Raw genomic sequence first — 19,683 nt, 5'->3', positions numbered from 1 at the left:
TTGGCGTGGCAGCCTTGTCGTCTAATGCCGCTTAGGTAGCTTACTGCTTTAGTAGCTTTGTTGTATTTGTCCCATATTGTTTGCGCTATTGTAGTCCAAGAGAGTTTTGATGTGAGTGGAATGCCTAGATATGTTACTTTGTGTTGGAGTGGTATTAATGCTTGTCCGATTGTAATGTGTTGTCTGTTTGTGATTCGTGATTTTAAAGAGGGGCGGAAGACACAGGTTTGGGTTTTTTCGGTGTTGATGGTAATTCTCCAGGTGTTTGCCCACTCAGTGTACTGTCTCAGGGCGTAGTCTATTAGTACCCTGGCGGATCGTAAGCGGGGATGGGTGGCCCAGAAAGCCACATCGTCAGCAAACTGTGCCAGGCCCACTTGATTGTTGTTGGGTTGAGGGATGTCAGATACATATATGTTATAGAGCAGGGGGGAAATCACGCTACCCTGGGGAACTCCTGCTTCGATTTGGAAGGTGCGGGACAGATCTTGTCTGCCAAGACGGACCTGGCCAGATCGGTTATTCAGGAAGCTGGAGATCCAGCGTGTTATTTCGTGCGGAAATTGCATGTTTGTTAATTTATATCGCAAGGCGTCCAGCCATACTGTGTCAAAGGCTCGTCTGGCGTCGAGCGCTACCACCCACGGTAACCTTCACTTTTACGCCAACGTCAATAATCGACAGCGGACCAATCGTAAAGTCACAAACGTTTGCGCTGTTTCTATTGGCTCGCACTGGGAAGGCAGTACGGCATTGTCCCTGCGACTTAAATATTTTTCTCCCTCCGGGCTCATCATCAGACGAGCACCATGCCCCCCAAAGCTTCCGGAAAGGCTGCCAAGAAGGCCGGCAAGGCCCAGAAGAATATTTCGAAGGGCGATAAGAAGAAGAAGCGCAAGAGGAAGGAGAGCTACGCCATTTACATCTACAAGGTTCTGAAACAAGTTCACCCAGACACGGGAATCAGTTCAAAGGCTATGAGCATCATGAACAGCTTCGTTAACGACATCTTCGAGCGCATCGCCGCGGAAGCTTCGCGGCTCGCGCATTACAACAAGCGGTCGACCATCACCAGTCGGGAGATCCAGACAGCCGTCCGTCTCCTGCTACCCGGTGAGCTGGCCAAGCACGCCGTCAGTGAAGGGACCAAGGCCGTCACAAAATACACTAGTTCCAAGTAAGCGGGAGTGCTTGCTAGGGAATCAGCAACCGGCCCTTTTAAGGGCCACAAGTTATTCATAACAGAGTAGATGAATGAAGAACAACAGCGGTTCCCACCGAGTGAAAATTTAAATAATCACCCCGATAACACTTCTAGGATAGATAATACATTATAGGCAGTCCATGGGAGACTTGGATCCACGAGGCAAATTCGTTTCCTTAATAGTTTCGTACGACTTATATGAGAGCGCGGTGTCATTCCTACTCACTTGGCAGCATTAATTGTTGAGGGAAAACAACTTAGAAGGTAACTTGTCGACCGCGGGCATAATCCTTCCGCAGGCCACTACTGAGAATCTGTGGACATACGGGTAATCTATCTTTATTGAAACTCGGGTTCATAACATACGACTGATACTTTATATATCTGTCACGTAATCCATCAAGAGACAAATGTCCCCCCCCCCTAGTCAGTAGCGAGCTTCAGTCCATTCGTAGTAGCCGCCGGTGCAAGAAGTGAATTGAAGTTTGTGTGAAGTTCCGTAGTATGGCATGAAAATGATGTCGAAAATCCGACTACAGTTCCACAACCATGTGGTTGAAAGGAGGCTCCGCTGTTGAACAACAATCCACCTGTGGCTTAACTTAGAATGCCGACTAGCTGTTTTATTAATCCCGTGTCAATCCAGCAGTGTGTGACGTTGAAACGTAACCAAACTGCCGTTGATAGATAGATTTATCATCTATCCCAATGACATCCAACGAGCTTGGTAATTTAGGTACAGAGTCTAAGCAGGCAGTTTACGTGTGTGTGTGAGCGAGTGCAGGTTTTATCGAGTGCACCCCAATCCCATCGTCCTCAAGTGCCTACAGATTACGCAGTTTCATCGGCAACGGCCATACCATGTTGAAAATACCGGTTCTCGTCCGATCACCGAAGTCAAGCAACATTGGGCGTGGTCAGTACTTGGATGGGTGACCGCTTGGGAACACCACGTGCCGTTGGCGATTTTTTTTTTTACGTCACTATTTCCAGCGTGTTCTAATAAGACTTATGGGATATTATGTTCCCTTCCCTATTCCAGCTATAGCTTGGATGATGACGCCGCTGCATAATTGTAGAGTAATTGATAATTCTTAAGTACTTGCAGCTCCGTATTGAAACTTATGACTGGTAGCATATTCATATGAGACGGTTCACTTCTCTGCGTTTTCTCGAAGAAGGGAATATGTATTCAGGGGATTGTGAACGTACCTCGCGCTCTCCCTAGAAGTTAGAGACATTTTAGGTAAAGAATGTAATATACTGTACATATATGGCTAATTAAAATCCCATTAGTTACTACATTTCAGTGGGTAGTACAAATTCCATAATGAAAATATCTCTGTCCTAGTAGTTGTATCCTTTAAAGAAGCTCGTTGTTTTCCCATGATGAAGGGCAGAACTTGGTCGGTAGAAATTTAAACAGACTGCATTATCAGACCAGGCGTTATTTCAATATCAGCGTTTAGTTTAGGAAATATAGCAATAGCGGAGTTGGGAGAAGTAGTTATAGCATGTACAGTAAGTATAAACAGTTCGCTGTACTGTACAGTGAATATAAATATTTGAATGTACGATGGCAAAACATCAGACATACAGTACGTAGCTCACATATCTTAAAAAATAAATAAATAAAAATAAAGAAGACATTCTGAGGAGTGAGTGGAAAGTGCATATTATAATGAATATTTTTAACTCTCAGTTGACATTGAGAGAGAAAGCCATGCATCGGGGAACCGGTGACTGTTTTTGCGTTACCTTCTGCTATTGGCGTTGTTGGTTAGTAACGAATGAAAGAGGTAGGACGCGGAATCAAATGTCAAAAAACGATAGGGAAATAATAGTAACTGGTTGTATTTCGATCGAGCTCGGCGTGCTGATTCACCAGTGGGGTGTTTCACAAAGTTTACAATCTTTGGAAATTGTGAACTCTGTTTGTAAACTTCTGTTTCACAATCTTTGTTTGTAAAGGTGGACTGTACAAAGGAAATCAAATCTTTACGAATGAAATTTTGCGCTCTTTACAAGTGATATGTTTGTTTCACAACGAAGGAGTAATTTTACAAACGTGTAAACTAAACTTTACTAGTGAAGTTAGCACATTTTCTACAGTAGCCCTGTTGAAATAGCTTCTAATTGTGAATGAAAAAAATAAACACATATGTATAAAATCAATTTTATAGTAACAGGGTACCATTAAGAATTACACTGAAGCAGTTGTGATGTTATTGAGTAGTTCTAGCGACTCAGACGAAGATTTTGCATTTAGGCCTAACGTAGAATTTTCCGGCCACGTTCGTATCATTGTACGAATATTAATGAAAGGTTTCGAATGAATCCCGCGCTATACTTCAGAATACCGCGTTAGTTCTTATATACGAGGAACGTATTTAATAAATACTCGCACTTAAAGAAGAAAAACTTTGCACCGAAAACCAATCACTTAATAATGCAATGTCGGCATTACTTACGCAGTATTCTGAAGTCGTTCCGAATCCCATTTCGCTGTAATCTCTCCTACAAGATATGGGACATCACATGCAACATCTGAAAGGGAAAAGTGGTGCCCTAACCACAAAGCGAGAACTGCATTGGTTGCATAGTAGCTCTCAGTTCCCTGCGTTAGCAGATAAGAACGGAATTTATAAGATTACAGTGTGCAAAAGTTCACACATGGTAGTTGATGTTGTTACAAGATTGAAAAAACTCGAGGCGGGTTATTGATCACCGAATGTGCTTACTCGGGCAAAGGATTTTTATGCTCCTCCTGCTGGGTTCCCTAATGTTGGCGAGGTTATGGATGAAACAATAAAATATACTGATGGACCAGCAGAGAGCGAAGTTGATTTTAATGGATGGACATGTTAGCTGCTCTATCAACTGCATATAACTACGTGGGTCAAATCCATTATTTATCAATTATTTGAATGAATTTCGCGCTAACTTTCGTCAGTTAAGTCGTAGGCTAATTAATGCATTGGTATGCTCGACCAATTGCATGCCGCGAAACTCCGTTGTCGCCGATGTAGCAAAATCTAAATAAAATATATATAAAAAAATATAAACATGTCCATCGATAGTTCTAAAATTACAGCTACTTTACCTCTGATCCTTAGTGATTTTTGTAAACTGTCGTTGGCGATTTTGTTCAACCAATTATGCGTATTTGTAAGTTTGTTTCGCCGATTTTGTAAAGTTCGTTAAAACATACAAGTGAATAAGATTGCATTGTGAAACACAGTTAACAAGCATATGTAATATTTCCGTTGTTAATTGTATATTGTTAATTTGTAATTTGTTAGCGTTGTGAAACATGCCCCCATTTACCTTTAGAGGTAATATCTACATTAATATTTAGTTAAAATTTAAAGAAATTTTAAACGAATGGAAGCTGCATTTTAATTCACCCCAAATTACTATGTTCCCTTTCAGATTATCAGCTGTTGTTGTTGTTGTCGTTGTTGTATTGTAAGTTCTCACTTATTGTTAGCTAGCCGTACCCGTTCGCTCCGCTCCACCTGTTAGAAATAAATATAAAGTAATTACATAATTAAAATAGGACGACTGATCCATGGAACAACTTTTACAACAGCGCAAGATAATCTGCTTCGCATATTACCCAATTTTTTTTTAGCACTGCATTTATTGCATATATATTTTATGTATTTTAACACGATTCAATTGAGCATAGTTAAAATATGAATTATTAAAATAATGGATTGCCAAGCTAAAGTACTATTACTGCATACTAAATCAATACACTCTCGTTGTTCGTTAATTCTCTGAGATTAAAATGCGTGTACATAAATATTATTTTAAGAAATACAGAAAACGAATGTACAAAATAGCCTATCAAATTTTCTGTGCATAAGAAGCTATTTTAATCTTACCTGTCCTCGATTTACTCAGACGTTACTGTAATAACATTATAGCATTATGTCCATCTAGAGAAACTACAGTTTCCAATGGTGAAATAATAACTAATTATACAAATCAGTTAATTTACGAGCTTGTGATATTACTTCATACAAACACAGAAACATTCCCTGTAGGCTATGTTTAATAGCTTTCGATTGTTTGTTGATGTCCAAGGCCCCTGTTTCGATTGTTGTTGTCCAAGGCCCCTTATAGACGAAGTCATTTGTTCTTAATTCATTGCACCGTCTTAGATAGCGTTATTTTAATTTTAAAACTCATTTATCTCATTAAATATCAGTCCTATCAAAATGTTGTAAAAAAATAAAACTTAACGGAAATCATTTTTAAAGGAACATCTGTTATGTAACATTTTTTCTCAAATATCAATAATAAGCGAGATATTTCGATTTATTTAATTAAGGCCCCCTTATAACCCCCCTTTTAAATAAAGTATTTCGAATGCCATATAGCCTAAAATCTAAGTTACAACAAACTTAATTTATATTCCAGTTTTCATATAAATCGGTTCAGCCATTATCGCGTGAAAAGGTAACAAACATACAGACAGACATACAAACAAAATTTTCAAAAATGCGATTTTCGGTTTCAGGGTGGTTAATTATATATGTTAGGACCAATTACTTTTGGAAAATCGAAACTTACCAGAAAAATTTCGGCTACAGATTTATTATTAGTATAGATAGTACGAGATACGACCGCAATTTTGTACGACTAGTGTAATGAAGGAATGCAAAAAATTATTTTGGAACTTTGCAATGTTAGTCTATCATTAAAATAAAATTAAATCTTAATTCGTCCCTTTTGCAGGAGTCTTCTTCATCCAGTATGTTGTTGGCTGATATGGAGGAGGAGGGGGGGGGGACATGCTCTAAAGGGATAAAATTTGCTTAGCAAATCGATATGGTGACTAACGCTTGCAATGCGTCATAGCTATAATTGTACTGCGCGGTAATTTCAGAGTAATAAGAGTTCAGTTCAGGGATCTGCTAATTTCTTCATATTGTGTTCGGCAATGGAATAGTACCGCAGTAGCATTAAGAGGTTTTTATAATTTGAACTGATATGTGCAGGTATATTGACCCCCCCCCTCCCACCGCTGGCCGACGCGGACTGCAATGACAACAGTAAGCCACACGTCATACGTAAGCCTTTCTTCTTCTTCTTCTTCTTTGCTCGCCTGGCAAATACAGTCTTGGATTTCACATATTCAATTTTTCACAGTCCCAACTCCCTTGCATGGACGTGTTTTCACGTACCTTTAAAGTTTCTCCTCTCATTCATTCAGTCTATTCGCAAGCCTGAGGGTTTTCCGTGGTTTTCCCTAAGGAGCTAAGACAAATGTAGGGATGAGCCCAGAAAGAAAAGGGCATTCACTTCCTTAGACCCTGGTAACTGCTCTTTCTAGAGGAAGGAGGAGGAGAAAGAAACCCCCCCACCCCCACCGACGTGGACTGCAATGACAACAGTAAGCAACACGTTATATGTAAAGCCTTTATTATTATTATTATTATTATTATTATTATTATTATTATTATTATTATTATTATTATTATTATTATTATTATTATTATTATTTACAATGGGACTAAAGGTGGTGTAGATACACTATGTCAAATGTGCCACAATCTTTCCTGCAATAGAAAGACGAGGCGCTGGCCACTAGCAATATTTTACAACATGCTAAATATTGCAAGTATAAATTCATGGATAATTTATAGTTAGAAGAACTCAGAAAACAATATCAAGAAAACAATTCATTTTCCAATTGTGTGAAGAGCTGACAAAACCGTGGATGCAGCACCGCTTTGCACGTCCTACTTTACACCGATCTCTGCGGGCAACAATTGAAGAACATCTGAACATTGCTGTGCAACAACAATGCCAGGTAATGCAGCCAGATGGTGAACGTACTGTTTGCTATAAATGTCCTGCAAAGAAGAGGAGAATGATGACAACATTTTGTGGACTTTGCAAAAAGGGGTTCTGCAGAGAACATCGCGCTGTTGTTTGCACTAATTGTAAATAGGACAATAACATGAACGTAAAGACTTTATGACAAACTTAAAATTAAATGAACACTAATGGCTACGAAATGTGTAAAAGTTGTTAAATGTGTGATATTGAGTTGATTTCAGTTAATTAAAATGTGAGTAGTAAAAATTACGAATGCTTACCTTTAACATGAGTACAGTGATGATTACCTGTCTAGGGTTAAGTAGTCGCGTGGTGAGTTTAGGAATTCCCAGACCACCTCTAAGATTGTTTAAAATAAAGGTATTGTAATCGTACGTTTCTGTCTTTTGTCAATAGTAACGTTGACCTTTCTTTTTCGAGAAAACAAAATCTGTTGTACAGTTAAAGGTACTGAAATAGTAAGAAATTTTCTGAAATCCCCACGCGTTTGCAAGTGTAAGTCTCTGTTGTAACCTGTTGATTTACGAGAGACTGTGTGTGCTTTCGTACAGTGTTTCTAAAATGTGCAGTAACGAGTCAGAAATCATTGGAATGTAGTGTAGGTGTGTTTGTTATAACCGGGAATCAATCCGCAGTACTTGACCAATCAACTACGGGAAATATCAGAAAAATTGGCAGGAGTTAGCAAGAAAAACAAAGGTAAAATATCACGTGAACGAGCACCGATACCGAGCACTATGTACAATATACCCTAGAGAAAAAGACAAGAAAACAAAAGTCAACCGCTGCAAGTGTTACGAAGTGGTGTGTGAAACATATAATGAAGAATGTCTGCGGGAAGCGCATCTAGTGAGATAAAGGGTGAAATGGAGGATTCTGCTAAAAATAAAGAAAGGAAGAAAAATGTTTACAGTTAATACAAGTATTGTTTTCTCTTGTGGGTTTATGTTTAGTATAATAGATGTGTGTGTGTGTGTGTGTGTGTGTGTGTGTGTGTGTGTGTGTGTGTGTGTGAAAAAAGTGAAAAAAATAACAGGTCTGTAATAATAATAGTTAATAATTCTGTAGTTCACTGCAAAAACTGTATAGCCATAAAAGGACAGATGATAATAACGTTGTTATCTTATTCTTGCTGCTGTGTAAGCCTAAGTTTCCACGTGAGGGATAGAAGAGACATGACAACATATAGCATTACAATTTGTTTAATGTGTATAAATTTCTTTAATACTGATTTTTCTCAGAACAAGCTGTGTGAGGGTTAAAGAGTTCTTGCACTGAAGCTCAGAATTATTTATTATTATTATTATTATTATTATTATTATTATTATTATTATTATTATTATTATTATTATTGTGTGAAGAGTTGTATCGGAAGTGCTTTATAGACTAAATTAATAATTTCTATCTTAACTGAAATATTTACATTATATTTCACACAGTATAGTTACAGGTAGCATAAATTCAGATAATGGTTTTTATATGGGAATCTACTTCTTGTGTTTAGAGGCTACATTTATACAGAGTTAATAATTTCTCCCCTATGTAACATATTTCCATGAAATTTTATACGCATCTATGCAAAAACGAATTATGCTCGTGTAATTAGGGAATTAGGGAAAAATTAGTTTTTCTGATAATTTTTAATGTTTTAATAGAAATTATGCTCCTAAAAGATGACTAGCCTGCCATATTTTTCGCAGTTGGTAACAAAATGCTAGATTCATGGATATACTCCATAATTTAGTTGTTCATTATATGTTCAAGAAGTGTTGAATTTTTCTTGGAGAAATTAAGCTCCTTCATCCAGACTCTGAAAAGTGGCTGCTGTCGAATTCGTAAAGCGCCACCAAGAGATGAATATAACATCTAAGTTTGCAGGATGTAGCAGCTAAATTTTAAGCCGTATAGAGTTTAATATTTGATTAATGTGTGGGTAGAAGAATTGAAAGTTAACTCAGGTTTACTTGTAATGCACAGCCTGTTAAATATGTCGTAAAAAAAAAAAAAAAAAAAAAAAAACTAGTTGCACAAATCTCAGTAAACGTGCCAATTAAATGAATGCTAACGTATTATAGATTGCTTTTCGCGTATTAAATGAAAGTACACATCTTGTCCTATGACCTCCATAAGGGAAGGTTTAACAGTATAAAACAGCCACTGACCCCACGAACAAAAATCAACTGAAGAGCGTGACTTTAAAAAAAAAACTCATGTTTTGTCCCACCTCTTACTGATATTGATGTTTTGTATGCTGTTGTGCACAATGCCTAGCTTTTGTTTAAGCCTAGATATTACTTAAACTTCGGTTATGATGAAGTTGATTTTCTTACATAGTTTTGCGTTCTGGACAACTGTGCGCCGGCATCTCTCGGAACATCCGAGATCAGGTCCCTATCCCCTCCACCGCAAAGTCAAATAGCGTCTGTCACTTGATTTTGAATATTAAACAAACATACCATCACGGCATTTCCGTTATGGCATCTGGTGTCATCAATAAGCTACAAATAAAGGAAAGAAAGAAAGAAAGAAAGAAAGAAAGAAAGAAAGAAAGAAAGAAAGAAAGAAAGTAGCACAGTCACTGTCCTGAACAAGGTACGCAAGTATTATTTTAATTAATGCGTATCGCCTACCAGCCGCCGAAACTATTCGACAGGAGAGTGAATATCCTACACGGTCCTGTAAAAATGTTCTGAATACACTAAATGACGTGTAATTTTTTTTCTATTATTAGGACAATTGAACGTGTCATTGCTCCTGCGGGTTGCTTTGTTTCACACCACAGAGAATTCAGGTTCTCAACCCCCCGGGATTCTAGAGATAAGAGAGCGATGAGGTTAAAGGAGTAGGCGTTTGTTCGTGTTTTTGTTTTTACTTTAGAAAAATTGCGAAACGTGACGCAATAGCGATAAGTTTTATGAACAAGTTTGCTGAATCGACCAATTGAAGGTAATTTATATTTTGCTAAAGAAGAGAGGAGATTAATGAAATCAGTTATTGTAATAATCGTAGTAGATTGAAGGAATTGTTTGTATTCAAACTCCTTTTTGAAATAAGCTGCTCGGATGCTTATCAGGGTGACGGTTATAAATGTTATCGTAATACCCACCCGAGGTCACAAAGGTCACAGTCTTCCGCTTGTCCTTTCCTAAGCAGACCACGTCTGTACTATCGAAAATAATGAGTCACAGTTATAGTTTCGTGAAAGTAAAAAATGTTAGATAGGAGACAAGTAGCTACTCTTATACAATCATAATCACATTTTGTATCCAATATAGTATAAACGAGCTACATGTAAGTACTGTGTAAAGTTTCATTAAAACAATATATTATATATGAGACAAGTCACTAATTTTTGTCAAAACGCATCGTCTATAAAGGGGTAGTTTCTCCTCTTATACAGTAGTGACTATAGTGCGAAGTTTCATGGAAATATGTCACATTTTTAGTCCAGCTAGATTTGCTTTCTGGACCACTTTGAGCCTTGGCGCTTGTGATCGGTCGGACGGAGGATCACTCGTCCCGGCGGCGTTAACCCTTAATTTGGTAAATATATATAATGTGCAATATTATAGAACTGTGAAATTTTTTTTTAATTTTCCTAAGAAACTTTGTTATCCATCGTTCTATTAAAAAATTGTTTATTAACCTATAGGATACATTGCGATATTTGTCAAACAGGCTGTGGGAAAATGCTGATACGGTGAGGAATGGAAAGGGAGAAACCATTTATATTATTGAGGTGACCTTGAACTGAGGGTAGTAGGAACGAGACCTGGAGTACGGTACAACCGGCTCTTCCGAGAAATAACTAGTGGCCCTGAAAAGGGCCTTTTTGCGGGCAGGAGTACCTTTGTTAATTCAAGCCCTCTCGCCGCGGATGCGCCTAGCCAGCTGAATATCCTTGGGCATAATGGTCACGCGCTTGGCGTGGATGGCGCAAAGGTTGGTATCCTCGAAGAGACCGACGAGGTATGCCTCGCTTGCCTCCTGCAAGGCCATTACGGCTGAGCTCTGGAAACGGAGGTCGGTTTTGAAATCCTGAGCGATTTCACGCACCAAGCGCTGGAAAGGCAGCTTGCGGATGAGGAGCTCGGTGCTCTTCTGGTAACGACGGATCTCGCGAAGAGCAACTGTACCAGGGCGGTATCGATGGGGTTTCTTCACGCCTCCAGTAGCCGGTGCGCTCTTCCTAGCGGCCTTCGTTGCCAGCTGCTTTCGTGGAGCCTTGCCTCCCGTGGACTTACGCGCAGTTTGCTTCGTACGTGCCATCGCTTACTCCTTAGTCCTCGCAACCCAAGTTGACGCAATACAGTCGCCCCCGCTGCCCCCAAGAGGGGTATTTATGTCTTCGCCCGTTGAGAAGCCACGCCCCTTCCGTAATGTGATTGGTCCGCGGGTTTTAGTATATAAACCAAAAAATGACCCGCCGTCGAGATCATCATCATCACATCATTCTGCCGACGGACGAGGTACAGAGACGTACAACAGAGGCTCCACTGCATCTCCGAGAACTTCGCGTCACAGCATCGCAGTTTGGCCTTGAGATGAGCACCAGCAGCGGCGGGCGCGGACCGCCGCGACAACCACCTGACGCAGCAGTCGTCACGGACGATCACGGCGGGCAACTTTTCATCGTTCCGACAACTACGAAGAAGGGAAAGAAGAAAAAGAAGACTCACACTACCACGACTGGGACTACACTCGACCAACCTACAACTGACTCCCATGAGACCACTACGCTACAGACTAAATTGACAACACTAGACCCGTGGACCGAACTAAAAAACTGGCCGTCTGAAAGAGCGAACCGATCAGTAATGGTCGAAGACGCTGACCCAGACTTACTAGCGACGCTCCAACCTCCTCATCGAGCCGACACATTGACACTTGGACCAAGAACGAGAGTGTTCACATTCTCGACACGACTCAAACTACAGAAAGCTACGAGACCCGACCCAAAGCAATTCGGGAAGAAAGCCCGCTACATTGCGCCACCGACCGCAACTCTACAAGGACCTTGGACGCTACCGACTGATCCTCCTGCACCATCCCGATCCGTGAAACCCGACCGGCCCTCAGAAGGTCCTTCCTCTGAACCCACCAGACCCGAAACCCCTCCACTGCAACACATTCAGGACTCGTACTTTTACACCACGAGTGAATCTGCCTCTTCTGAAGGTTCAAATGAATCCGAAGGAGAGGTAGACCAAGACTGGCAGAACGCCAAGTCACGGCGCAAGAAGAAGACTCGACCAACCGCGAGCGCCGTTTCGACCACGGCAGCCGAGAAGGTCACGCCCAGTCCACAACCTGCTCCCCAGAATTCCCTTGCACCCACACCACCACCAGACCGAGACACCACAGCCGCAAGTGAACGACTCAAGAGCAGAACGACTGTGAAAATCACTAGACACACGACTGACAACAATAACCCACTGTTCATCCAGAAGCTTATAAGACAGAACAACTTAAACATGGAAACTCCGAGACAATACTGGGCCTACTCTACAGGAACGACGACACTTACCTTCCCGACGATTGACGAGGCGGAACGATTTGTTAAAGCCATACCGGCCAGAACTTTTGGACCGTCCGCACAACTTTTCATCGTCCATACACCATCTCACCAAGGACAAAGACTTCCACGAAACCGAGAGATCAGTGTCGTCATGAAGAATGTCGGCACCCAGATCCCGGAGGACGAATTGTTGCAGATTCTACGGGAAAAGTTCCCTGGAATCAAGCGCATCTCTAGAATAACCTCCGCCCAGACTAACCAGCCGACGCAGATGGTTCGACTTATAGTACAAGACGTGACCACAGCCGACCAACTTCTATGTGGAATCAACATAGCCGGACGTAATTACAAAGTCGAGCCAGCCCACGAGACAGTATTCCACAGACCGTGTCAGAACTGCGCCCAGTATGGACATGACAAAACCGACTGCCGAAACGACAAGACGTGTTTCACTTGCGGAAAAAATCCCGTCCACTGCAAACACCCACCAGACAACCAAGTCAAGTTCTGCGCCAGCTGCAAGAGCGATACCCACTATACGGGCCAAGCACGCTGTCCAAACTACCCCCGACATAACCCAACCCAACAAACTCCAACCCACATCCCGGTTCAAACACCCCAACAGATCCCTCCACCAATTCCTAAACCCTCACAATCCAGTCCAATCCAACTTCCCGAACCAAGACCTGGAATATCGTACGCCAGTGCGGTAAACCCGACAACGACCGACACGACAGAACCAACAACGGAACCGACACAGACTAACACCGAACAAATCGTAGCAGCAGCTCTAAATTCTGCAATGCAGAAAATAGAAAGCTACATCGACCAACAGATCAACAGACTGCGAGATGAAATTGTGATGTTCACAATTTCACTCCTCACGACAGACGCCCAACCCAAGACAAGACGAACGACTTTAGCAACAGCTAACCAGACAGCAAGACGGCTCTTACGCAGACAAGTTGCTCACCACTTTGTGGGTAACAAACTACAACTATCACTAGCACCACTGAAACGTGACACGACCAACCACAGACAAGCAACCAACAGCGGCCCTTCATAGGGCCGCGCGACAAAAGTAAACCACAACCAACACAGACAACAGCTTCATCCAGCCACATAAATCTGCAAGATAACAGCATCCAAGGCCAACGCAGCAGCCTGGTGTGAGCGGAGAAGACGCTGACCCGTAGAGAGTCCAACGAGCGAAGCCTAGCCGGGACCACGCCTCAACTGTCGCTACAGACAAAACATCGTAACCTGAAGAGGGCATATGTAAGACCCTAAAACAGGTTGCCCTTTGGGCAAACAACTTTGAGCTTGAGCCGTCGAGATCACTTTTAACCTTCGTCACACGAGCAACATGACTGGACGCGGCAAGGGAGGCAAGGGTCTTGGCAAAGGTGGAGCGAAGCGCCACAGGAAGGTTCTCCGAGATAATATTCAGGGCATCACGAAGCCGGCCATTCGTCGTCTCGCCCGACGTGGAGGCGTAAAGCGTATCTCCGGCCTCATCTACGAGGAGACGAGAGGTGTTCTCAAGGTCTTTCTGGAGAACGTAATCCGTGACGCTGTAACATACACCGAGCACGCGAAGCGGAAGACAGTCACGGCCATGGACGTGGTATACGCCTTGAAGAGGCAGGGGAGGACTCTCTACGGGTTCGGCGGTTAGACTGCCTACACACGTCTGCTGCCGAATCCGTCGGCAAAACGGCCCTTTTCAGGGCCATAAAATCCGTCTAAAAAGGGCAGTAGTTGTCGAGATTAATTTAATTCACCTTTACTGTGTGACCACTAGCTCAACAGGCCAGTGCGGAAAACAGAACTTATTTCGTAGGGGCACTTCAGTATCAGCAAAAGACGTTGTAAGAAATGCCTCTCCGTTTTTCAAATGGGTCTGACCCCAACGCTTGGTATATCAAGTGGAAAGACCGGATTCCTCTGTGAAGCCTTGCTCCTCGGATTATGTTACCTGTTACTGTAAACTTCTGTAAGTCAATAATCACTGTCCGAAGAATTGGTGGGTAATATGACAACGCAGGTAGGCAATGCTCACCAGACCGTAACAAGGAACCGAGGGGATTGACACATACTGAACATCACATCACCACGTTTTTGCAATGCCAACTTTTAGGTCATAGGAATCCAGTGTGGTAAACACTGGGGAGAAGAGGTACACATCGCATGTCAGAACACAGGACTTCGTCCTGTCAGACAACTTCCACGTATAGCTTGCGTCATTTCGGTTCGAACGAAACGACAGAGAGAGGGGAAATTCGAACGCAAATTGTCAAAGCCTTCGATTCCTACGAGAAGGTCATGTCATCATCTCAGTATTGGGGTTCCTGCGCGTGCGGCCAATATGTGCACCAACAAACAAACGCATTAGGAACTCTATTATAACGCCGTAAGTTGTTCACCAGTTATCGATTTCTTATTCAAAATTAGTTTCATTCGTAGTATGTAGTAAAGTAAACTAGTATATTCAAACGTATATGTCTAAAACCACGATGGGCACCAAAGAAGGGGACTTGTGATTATTTTCACGATAATCTCCATTACTCTAATATGATAGAAATATATTACATAAATTTCGAAGCCAACTATGTACTTTGGCATCATCATCTAATTTAATTCGTATTGTGTTAAATTATATAATAATAATGAAACCTTTCTATATGCATCAGTATAATGTGTTATCACACAATAGCCTAGTAAATGTACAACGGTTTCAAGTACTTCAGTGCGAACCTGGGACAACGACATCGTTCAGAGCACAAAATTACAGAATGATGATATTAAATCAGCCCACCGGTATAGAGAGAGAGAGAAAGTTGACACGCGTAATGAAATTACATTACGAAGCCGTGAGAGAGGATTAACAATACTGGCTATTTCTGACTTTTGTGAGGTTAGTGGGGCCCTTAAAAGGGCCGTTTTACGGAGAAGGGGCTTAAGCCTTCTTCTCGGTTTTCTTCGGGAGGAGAACCGCCTGGATGTTGGGCAACACACCACCCTGGGCGATGGTGACGCCGGACAGGAGTTTGTTCAGCTCCTCGTCGTTGCGAATGGCGAGCTGTAAGTGACGAGGAATGATCCTAGTCTTCTTGTTGTCACGAGCTGCGTTGCCAGCCAACTCGAGAACTTCGGCCGCCAGGTACTCCATCACCGCGGCCAGGTAGACTGGCGCACCGGCACCAACTCGCTCTGCGTAATTGCCCTTACGCAAAAGACGGTGGATACGGCCTACCGGGAACTGCAACCCAGCACGGCTGGATCGAGACTTTGACTTTCCCTTCACCTTGCCTCCCTTTCCACGACCCGACATGATGCTACTCCTACTTGCAGCTGTTTAACTACAAGAACGACGCCTCGCCCGGTGTCAGAGTTGATTGCTGGCAGAGCCAGCGGTCGTTTTAGGGTCTTACATTACAATGCCCTCTTCGACCGTGAGTGCTTGTGAGTGCAGTGTTATTAGAATGTTGGATATTTAGGGCTTTTATGAGATTGAGGTTGAGACGTGGAAAGAAGACAGGTGGGTAGAAAGTAAGAAAGAAGATTTAAGAAGCAGATTTTAAGTTCTGATTTGTTGTTATTTGAGGAGTAACCATGAACTATTTGTGATGTAAATTATTTACTGGGCTTGCGTGAATTTTGAATGTATTTATTTATTGTTTAGTTATTCAACGGTAGCTATCATGCATCACTAAGCAGTGGTGAGGGCAGTCACAATTTGTTTATATTGTTGTTATCCTTGTGTTTGGGCGTTGGCATTTTGACTTCAGCTATCCAGCAGTCGGAGTGATGTTCGCTGGTACGTTATGTTGTGGGTGGGGTGTTTGATTTCGATTTCCTCTCGTTGTAGATGAAGGTGGATTATTAATTGTATGTGTCGGGTTCTGGTCCATGACATATATGTGCATTCCTCAACGATGGCATTCTTGTGGAGTATTTATGGGAAACAGGCCGCGAATTTGCCGATTCCGGGAGACGAGGGGTGTTGTAGAGAGGGAGAGAGGGGGGGGGAGAGTTTAATAGTTATTTTGTGGATTGAAGTGATCCTGATAGGCTTGTAGGAGTTTTTCAATGGTTGTGTTCTTATTGGTGTGTGGAGGATTGTTAAACATATGTTGTGTGTATGAGCGACGTAGTGCGAAGTGTGTGTATTTAGTGACTGTTCGGATTAGGTGTGTGGAGAGTGGTTTCGTTTTAGTGTGGATGTATACTGTGTCGTTTCTGGTATGTTTGGGTAGTCGAAATATCTGGCGCAATAATTTCCTTTCACGGGACTCAAATTTCTTTTGTGTTGAGGGTGAAGATTGCAGTAGAAAATAGGAGGAGTAGGTGCACTGGGATCGAACCAGTGCTTTATATAGGTGTAGTAATGTGTTGGCGTGGCAGCCTTGTCGTCTAATGCCGCTTAGGTAGCTTACTGCTTTAGTGGCTTTGTTGTATTTGTCCCATATTGTTTGCGCTATTGTGGTCCAAGAGAGTTTTGATGTGAGTGGAATGCCTAGATATGTTACTTTGTGTTGGAGTGGTATTAATGCTTGTCCGATGGTAATGTGTTGTCTGTTTGTGATTCGTGATTTTAAAGAAGGGCGGAAGACACAGGTTTGGGTTTTTTCGGTGTTGATGGTAATTCTCCAGGTGTTGGCCCACTCAGTGTACTGTCTCAGGGCGTTGTCTATTAGTACCCTGGCGGATCGTAAGCGGGGATGGGTGACCCAGAATGCCACATCGTCAGCAAACTGTGCCAGGCCCACTTGATTGTTGTTGGGTTGGGGGATGTCAGATACATATATGTTATAGAGCAGGGGGGAAATCACGCTGCCCTGGGGAACTCCTGCTTCGATTTGGAAGGTGCGGGACAGATCTTGTCTGCCAAGACGCACCTGGCCAGATCGGTTTTTCAGGAAGCTGGAGATCCAGCGTGTTATTTCGTGCGGAAATTCCATGTTTGTTAGTTTATATCGCAAGGCGTCCAGCCATACTGTGTCAAAGGCTCGTCTGGCGTCAAGCGCTACCATGATTGAGTAATGTCGTTTAGAGTAGGCCTCCTCAATGGGGGTAAGTACCCGTATCAGCTGATCAGTCGGCTGGACTCCCGGTCTGAAGCCCGCCTGAGAATCGGGAATCATATTTCGGTCGCGCAGGTAAACCTGCAAGCGTCACGGTAACCTTCACTTTTACGCCAACGTCAATAATCGACAGCGGACCAATCGTAAAGTCACAAACGTTTGCGCTGTTTCTATTGGCTCGCACTGGGAAGGCAGTACGGCATTGTCCCTGCGACTTAAATATTTTTCTCCCTCCGGGCTCATCATCAGACGAGCACCATGCCCCCCAAAGCTTCCGGAAAGGCTGCCAAGAAGGCCGGCAAGGCCCAGAAGAATATTTCGAAGGGCGATAAGAAGAAGAAGCGCAAGAGGAAGGAGAGCTACGCCATTTACATCTACAAGGTTCTGAAACAAGTTCACCCAGACACGGGAATCAGTTCAAAGGCTATGAGCATCATGAACAGCTTCGTTAACGACATCTTCGAGCGCATCGCCGCGGAAGCTTCGCGGCTCGCGCATTACAACAAGCGGTCGACCATCACCAGTCGGGAGATCCAGACAGCCGTCCGTCTCCTGCTACCCGGTGAGCTGGCCAAGCACGCCGTCAGTGAAGGGACCAAGGCCGTCACAAAATACACTAGTTCCAAGTAAGCGGGAGTGCTTGCTAGGGAATCAGCAACCGGCCCTTTTAAGGGCCACAAGTTATTCATAACAGAGTAGATGAATGAAGAACAACAGCGGTTCCCACCGAGTGAAAATTTAAATAATCACCCCGATAACACTTCTAGGATAGATAATACATTATAGGCAGTCCATGGGAGACTTGGATCCACGAGGCAAATTCGTTTCCTTAATAGTTTCGTACGACTTATATGAGAGCGCGGTGTCATTCCTACTCACTTGGCAGCATTAATTGTTGAGGGAAAACAACTTAGAAGGTAACTTGTCGACCGCGGGCATAATCCTTCCGCAGGCCACTACTGAGAATCTGTGGACATACGGGTAATCTATCTTTATTGAAACTCGGGTTCATAACATACGACTGATACTTTATATATCTGTCACGTAATCCATCAAGAGACAAATGTCCCCCCCCCCCTAGTCAGTAGCGAGCTTCAGTCCATTCGTAGTAGCCGCCGGTGCAAGAAGTGAATTGAAGTTTGTGTGAAGTTCCGTAGTATGGCATGAAAATGATGTCGAAAATCCGACTACAGTTCCACAACCATGTGGTTGAAAGGAGGCTCCGCTGTTGAACAACAATCCACCTGTGGCTTAACTTAGAATGCCGACTAGCTGTTTTATTAATCCCGTGTCAATCCAGCAGTGTGTGACGTTGAAACGTAACCAAACTGCCGTTGATAGATAGATTTATCATCTATCCCAATGACATCCAACGAGCTTGGTAATTTAGGTACAGAGTCTAAGCAGGCAGTTTACGTGTGTGTGTGAGCGAGTGCAGGTTTTATCGAGTGCACCCCAATCCCATCGTCCTCAAGTGCCTACAGATTACGCAGTTTCATCGGCAACGGCCATACCATGTTGAAAATACCGGTTCTCGTCCGATCACCGAAGTCAAGCAACATTGGGCGTGGTCAGTACTTGGATGGGTGACCGCTTGGGAACACCACGTGCCGTTGGCGATTTTTTTTTTTACGTCACTATTTCCAGCGTGTTCTAATAAGACTTATGGGATATTATGTTCCCTTCCCTATTCCAGCTATAGCTTGGATGATGACGCCGCTGCATAATTGTAGAGTAATTGATAATTCTTAAGTACTTGCAGCTCCGTATTGAAACTTATGACTGGTAGCATATTCATATGAGACGGTTCACTTCTCTGCGTTTTCTCGAAGAAGGGAATATGTATTCAGGGGATTGTGAACGTACCTCGCGCTCTCCCTAGAAGTTAGAGACATTTTAGGTAAAGAATGTAATATACTGTACATATATGGCTAATTAAAATCCCATTAGTTACTACATTTCAGTGGGTAGTACAAATTCCATAATGAAAATATCTCTGTCCTAGTAGTTGTATCCTTTAA

At 42.6% G+C, this 19,683-nt stretch overlaps 2 non-coding genes across 2 annotated transcripts; both read left to right on the top strand.

Annotated features, from left to right (window-relative positions):
* The first annotated feature begins 2,050 nt into the window (after positions 1-2,050).
* On the top strand, positions 2,051-2,169 carry LOC138693864 (5S ribosomal RNA). Its single transcript, XR_011330550.1, has one exon. It is a non-coding gene; the product is annotated as a 5S ribosomal RNA (ribosomal RNA).
* Positions 2,170-19,162: 16,993 nt separating this feature from the next.
* LOC138693863 (5S ribosomal RNA) lies at positions 19,163-19,281 on the top strand. Its single transcript, XR_011330549.1, has one exon. It is a non-coding gene; the product is annotated as a 5S ribosomal RNA (ribosomal RNA).
* The last annotated feature ends 402 nt before the right edge of the window (positions 19,282-19,683 follow it).

This window comes from Periplaneta americana, unplaced genomic scaffold (genome assembly GCF_040183065.1).
Source record: "Periplaneta americana isolate PAMFEO1 unplaced genomic scaffold, P.americana_PAMFEO1_priV1 scaffold_24, whole genome shotgun sequence".
In the NCBI taxonomy this organism is placed as follows: Eukaryota; Metazoa; Arthropoda; class Insecta; order Blattodea; family Blattidae; genus Periplaneta; species Periplaneta americana.
This window is presented reverse-complemented; position numbering and strand designations above follow the sequence as displayed.